Genomic DNA, 7,099 nt, shown 5'->3' on the forward strand with positions numbered 1-7,099 from the left:
AATTTATTTTGAAACCTGGGGAAGGAGTTCTTTTTGTTCCAAAGGGAACTCATATGTGTTTGTAAACTGTTTCTTTTTAATTGACGATGAAAATCTTTGCTTCGCAATCTTATTTGATTCTCAATCTTCGGGGGTTGGTAAGCGTCAGCGTGCAGGAGGCGGAGCCCCCTAGTGTTTAACAAAATAGTATTCCAACAAAGTGTAAACGTCAATACTAACTTGCATCGGAAAGCACTAGAAGTTTCTACAATGATCCATAAGGTTCAAAACGTCGCCAAACTTGGCGACATTTGACAAGTTTTGGCCAAATTAGGCGCCAAAATAAGTTAATGGCAATGAAAGTAAAATAAACGAGCGATAGAAGATGAACGTGTGAGATACGTGCGCAAATTTACCGGTAACTTTCGTCCATGTCAGACCAGCGCCTCCAACATTGAGAAAGCCATTGCACAGCAAAACCAGGGGTCGAAGTGGTCCTATATATCCTATATTTCCTATATTTTCAAAAAAAGTATGAAAATCGTCCTATATTTCCTATATTTTTGGGAAATGTCTTATATTTCCTATATTCCAGTTTTTTTATCCAATTTACTTCTTTAAAACAACAGTAAATAAACTATCTGACTTCGGATTTTTCGTCGAAAGTGCGTGTGCAAACGAATTTAAAATTAAAAAACGCAACTCACAAAATCCTGCAACAGGCATCTTCTCTCATTATCTACAGCAATATGACGTCATTGTAGTGGGTGGAGTTTCGAGAACGAATTCTGAAATTGGTTTTAGAATTTTGCGTTTGGCAACAGCAGTTTGTTTTGTTTTCCAGCGTGTTTTTATTTCAGTTTTTGTTTTCGCGGGTATATTTTTGTGTTCAGTGCATTTTCTGATCGGAATGTTCTAATAGTCTTTTTGCAATCTTTTCTTTTTGTGGAATTTCATTGAACAAAATATCTGTATATTTGTGCTACAAAGCATTTTTTATTTTCTGTTAGTTCTCAACGCAAAGACGGTTTTTGTTTATTTATATAAGCTATGTTTGTGACACTTCTATCCCTGCAAAAATTGTGAGTTGCTGTGTTAATTATCACTAAATTTCACTTTGTTCTTTTTTTTTTTTGTCTGCAAATTACACTTTTTTCAAAAGCTATTCTTTCAACTACAGGAAAGTCATTTCAGGTGTAAGTTATAATTTTGTTTGAGGGTTTTTTTTTTAACAAAACCATTGATAAGAATAAATAAATAATATGTATGTATTATTTCTTTTTTCATAGCGAAACTATTCATATAATGTGTCCTATATTTGTCCTATATTTTTTGTGGAAAATGTCCTATATGTGACAAGTCGATCACTTCTACCCCTGGCAAAACTAATAGCCCTCATAACGTAGCAGCAGAAAACTGAGTCAAAATCCTTACTTGGCTAATTCGCGCTCTCAGCACTCGCCAACGCGTGCGTCAATCTCAGACGAATGTTGGATTCTGCGTTATTTTTTCTGTCGCTAATGTTACGTTGCAGCGGAGTCACTTCGTGGATTTCGAACTTTTTTTTTAATTGATAAATTCCTTTCACTAGAACACCAGTATTTTAGTAATCCTGTGTAAAAAAGAAGAAAAAAAAATCCTTGAAGAATTTTAATCATCTATAATGAAGAGAAGAATTTGATTACAAAGAACAGGTAAGTGATTTATGCATTCTTTTATGTTAAAAGATGTGTTTCTAAATTAATATTATTCGTTGCTTATCATACATTAAAAAGTATTTAACGTGTAGATCTATATACGATAGATTAAATTTATTATTGGCTTTGAATTATGTTTTCTTTTTCAATGCAAAAATTCTAAACCTGAATGCTTTTATTCGTTCTTTCTGTCTAATTGGGTTGTTTCCGAAATTTTAAAAGTATTTTTTTTTTTCTGAAAAAGCAAGCTTAACCCGGGTGTAGTTTGTGTCTTTCTTTTAGGGTTTGCTTCAGCTAATAGAAAAGAGAACATACAAAAGTGATGGAGAACAGTATTTATAGCGTTCGCTGAAAGGAAGTTACTGACGGGGACCTGACTAGGTTGTCGTGCTATTGGTCTAAATGACTGACACACATTTCGGAAAGCTAAGCAACCTTAGTTAGTTATAAAGGAATTTTCAGAATTCTGCTTGAGGGCTGGGGGGTGGGGGATACTAAAGGTCAACTACACAGATTTGCTCCGTTATCAATATAAGCGATAGTGTGATAGAGCAAAATAAACGGGCGTCTGAAAAACACAAATACGCGAATACTTAAGGATTAAAAACATAGAGTTTAGCAATTTTTAAAATAATTTCCCAAAGTTTAATATGAATTCTTTTTTTTTAAATTGGTGCTCAGATTCAATTTTATTTTTATGCTTCTGCACATGAAATGCTTGATAAACTTCTGCATCGCAAGTCATGATCGATGATCAAGTCAGATCGATGAAATGCCTTTAGTGTAGAGCGCAATATTTAATTTGCTTCTTTATTATCATGTACTGGCAACTCGGTTGACAGCAAAACGTAAACATTTAGCACGTCAATGGGGTAGTGCACTAAAGTACATCACTTGTGACATCATAAAGGCTATGGGTTTTAAAAAAATTAGGCAGTTAAAAAAATGAATAAAAAATCACTGTTGGGGCGAAAAATAAAATATTTTTCTGGCTCCATTTTTTTTTTTTTTTTTTTTTTTTTTTTTGGCTTATTCTACCAATTTTAGGGACTTTAAGTAGTACTTTTGACTGAAGGAAACATCCCCAACCCCATTGTAATTTTACAATGAAAGAAATATTTAAAAATTTCTACATTTTAGATATTTTTCAAATTTTGCATAAAAGCAATTCTGATCTCTAAATTTCCTGTTGTCGTTTCATTAATTATAAAAAAAATGCAGCTTTTAAATTCACGGATATTTCTTAGAATAAAGCTGAAAAACTTGTTTTAATTAATTGGGATGGATGAAACGAATGTCGTCTATAGTACAGTAAAAATAGGGGTCGGACCCAAACATCCAAAAAAAAAAAGCTAAACCTGGTGCAAATTGTTTATTACCCTCCCAATAAGAACAGGTAAAAAGTCCCACCCCATTGTGCGTCGGGTTTTGGAATGGGGGGCATCTAAAAATTGCAGTTTTGAGTATTTTTTCAGAATTTTTAGAATAAATTTAAAGTAAGAATATTATGTTATACTAAATTTAAAAGCATAAAATTAAAGGTATTTGACCCCCAAGAGGGATGACAAAACCCACAAATGCTACAGAGCCCCCCTATCCCCGTAAAGCGAAGCAGTACCCCCGAACCCCCCTCCATACATTTCATATGGAAACATTATTTTATGCTAAGAAAATTGTTAGAAATCAAGTGTGTCCATTTTCCAAGAACGATGGTGCACCTCCTCTCAAAGCTACAACCCCCCCCCTCTGCCAAATAAAATAAATCCTCACCCCCCCCCCCCCCCCCCCACCTTTTATTTCAAGTAGAAGTATTATTTCATGCAAATCTAAAATGCATAAATCAGGACTGTCCACCCCATAAGAACAGTAGCTCACGTCCCAAAACGAAATTATGTACTAAAATATTATCCTCCCCCCCCCCACCCCCTCTGATGGTGCACATTTGATTAAATGGCCAGAAAAATAACGCTGAACTGTTTTTTGCTTTCAAATGATTTCTCCTAAGCTTGTAACAAAAAGTCTTCATTATCAAGATGTTTTTTGGAATATAGATCCTCAGCAAAATCGTTATTGTTGCAGCTATGTCTAACACCGTTTGTGCATATAATTGAGCACTTCAGTCTACTTTCAGACTTTTCAAACATTCACTATATCCAATGAACCCCTCAGAGCAAGCACAAGATTTGAGACGTAGAAAGTCTTCTAGAGCAGAAGGCTTGGCTGTTGTAATAGGACTTCATTTATATTTCTGTGGTGCTTTCTTTACACTCATCAAAAATGACACTAGCTTTCCCATACTTACAAGTGACCTACACGCTGCATTGCTGGCATATTCCCTTGAAACTTACATATCATTACCAAAAATATGTTCAAGCGGGTATCTTCCTTCTATTACATATGAGGCAGTGAGAAGCAAAGGGCAAAATTAAAAATTTGGAGATAACCAGTACAAATGGTTGGTGAACCTCTCCTATATCTTGGGGCAAGAAATGGTCCTAGTAGACCTGGTAGTTGCTTCTATACAGCATGATTTAGAAAAAAAAATCAATGAAAGTCTACCTAGGATCTTATCTTTAAACGCGTTTTATTCAAAACTTGAAAATGTCCATTTACATCCCTTTTGCTTCTCATTGCCTCATATATGACACCAGCTGTTCGTTCTGTGATGGTGGATGAACCTTTTGCTTCAGATAAAAGCACTTTAACGATACAGGATTTCTTTCCTTCTGAAACCAGATTCATCGAATACTGATGGAGGATCAGCGCATAACTCGTACCAGAAGTTTTTAGCAATTTGTTATTCCATCTTTACTGTTCATACCATTCGGTGTAAAAGATGGTTTGGGCTTACACATCTTTACAGATAGTAACTACTCTCGTAACAGAAGCTAAAGACATAACTGTGCTTACCTAATTTACAAAGAAATGCCACAAAATTGTTTGACTTCAATATGATTTGATGTTACTACCCGAACGTTAAAGGTCTTATCGCAACTCACCTTATCATCAGCGAGCAATACCTATACCAACTTGAGAGGGAAGAAACTTCTGGGGCTTTAGAAACGGATTGAGATTTCCAAACTGGGAGACAAAAAGGTGTAAATATTTAGCATTCTATTGATGTATTGCTCATTGCTCTCATCAAGACTTGTTCTATCGTTGAATCACTACAGGTTCTAGACCACCTGAATTTGTCACTGCGTTAGAACGATGGATTGCTGATGTTTGATGTGATCAAATTTTTTTTTATCGCATAATGTACTCAAAAGTTTCAGATAGAGTTGCAAGTATATGTCCGCATATTTAGCATAATTCACATAACCAGCTGCGTAAAAGAGAGGTAGCTTGGTGTTTGCAAATGAGAACCCCCACCGACTTAGAGGGTGCAGAATTGCAGCATTGCCCGTCTCACTATTGGCAATTCCGGTTTGTCCCACCCTTACGGTGATGGCAAAAGATTGTAGAGAAATTGAAGTAAGTTAATCAAGAAGAAGTAGGGAAACTTTGGTCAATTTGGACTTTTTTTATGCTGCACAGGAATTTTTTTTCCAGCGCTCGAAACAGTTTAATAACTCCAGTCACAAATAATTTGGTGACTGAGCTCGCTTAGATCTTTTAGAATTATCATTCTGACATTACCATATCATTGTGAGGCATTTTGTACTTCGGAAAAGTTTAAGTCAGGGAAATTTTTTCGTGAACTTCACTGCAAATGTGCACTCACTGTGATTTTGGAATGTAAATTCAGGGTCCCCCCCCCCCTCAAAGCGATGGCTCACACCTTAAGTGTGACGGAGTACCCAGCAAGAATAAAAGTCCTCAATAAAGAAAGAAATACCCCTTGAAAAAACTGCCTTAAAAATTCCAATGACGCAAAGCTGCTCCATGGACACCCCCCCCCCCCCCCCACCATTCCCCCCCCCCCGCCTGTACACCCCGGTTAATTAGAATTTTTTTATGTGAGAGTTTATTGTTTTACTATTATAGAGTGGTTTCTGCGAGGTTTCAGAATTTTTTTTAAGTAATAGAAATTATTTTTATTTAAATAGAGGATTATTTCGTCTCCCCCCCCCTTCCCCCCAAAACCCGACGCGCAAAGTGCTGGGACTTTTTACCCCTTCTTGCTGGAAGGGTAAGAAGTAATTTGCAACAGGTTTCACTTTTTTTTTTTGGATGTTTGGGTTTGGCCATTTTTTGGCCTAATTTTACTGTACTACTAGGACCAGCAAACAAAGAGAAAGTCTTTCACTCACCTTTTTTACTTCCTTTTAATTACCATTTTTCTCACCCCGGAATGAATGTTGAGTTTCTTTTTCGACCCGACCACACGTGGATATATGCCGAGGAACGTACAGACACCCGAAATACCCATTTTGACGACCCCCCGAGTTAATTACAACGAATTTTCTCGTGACATCTGTATGTATGTGTGTATGTATCTCGCAGAATTCAAAAACGGTATGTCCTAGAAAGTTGAAATTTGGTACGTAGACTCCTAGTCGTTTAGACTCTAAACTAGTTGCATAGTAACTGCATTTAATTATTATTGCTGTTCACTTTCAATCTTAATTTGCTTATGCTGCCGTGTGCAGGTAAAGCGCAGTAACTGCAAATTTTTCATTTTTTTGCATTTTTGTCATCTATTGTACGTTATCTTTATTGTACAATCTCGCGAATTTGTTTTCCGCTGAAAAAAAAGCGCGAAAAAGACGTCTAATTCCAACATTTTCCTATTGTTAGTATTGAATCTACCACACATTTCTTCAAATATCTCGAAAACTCATTTCTGCGGATACTACCGTTTACCTGCACACGGCAGTATGCTCCTTCCTTTTTTTTTTTTTTTGAAATATTGCATTTACTTTTTAATTTTTTGTAGCTTTAAGTATATGAGCTAAAAAAAATTTCATCATTTGAAAATTATCAAATGATTTATGATTACAATTGAGATAATTACTATATACTATTAGATTTCATGCCTTTTGGATTAAAAAAAAATCTCTTCCCCTTTTTAGGAAAGCTAAATTTTGCATCTCGTGCGTTATTCAATTCCTTTAACTTAATTTCCTTCATTCTCATGGCGCGCTTAATCTTTAAATATTTTGCTTACTTAGTTAGAATGTCCTCTATGATTTCTTTTTTCCTCTTTTTTCTTCAAATTCAACAGCAAAATAGAAGCGAAACTTTCCAAGATTAATTCCAATCCAATCAAAACGATGCTAACGGTCTTACTTTTAATAGGATAATCGAGGAACTCGAGATTTCAGCACCGTCATTTTTCTATTATTCTGATTTTGATTGGATTTCGCGCTTAGAAAACAATATTTCGGATTAAGTCCGCAATTTTTCGTCACGTAAAGTGCAAAAAATAAATAAAAATAAATAAATAGTGAAAAGATGTTTTTAACAACAGCAGAAGTTGC

The sequence above is a fragment of the Uloborus diversus genome, chromosome 6 (assembly GCF_026930045.1).
Source record: "Uloborus diversus isolate 005 chromosome 6, Udiv.v.3.1, whole genome shotgun sequence".
In the NCBI taxonomy this organism is placed as follows: domain Eukaryota; kingdom Metazoa; phylum Arthropoda; class Arachnida; order Araneae; family Uloboridae; genus Uloborus; species Uloborus diversus.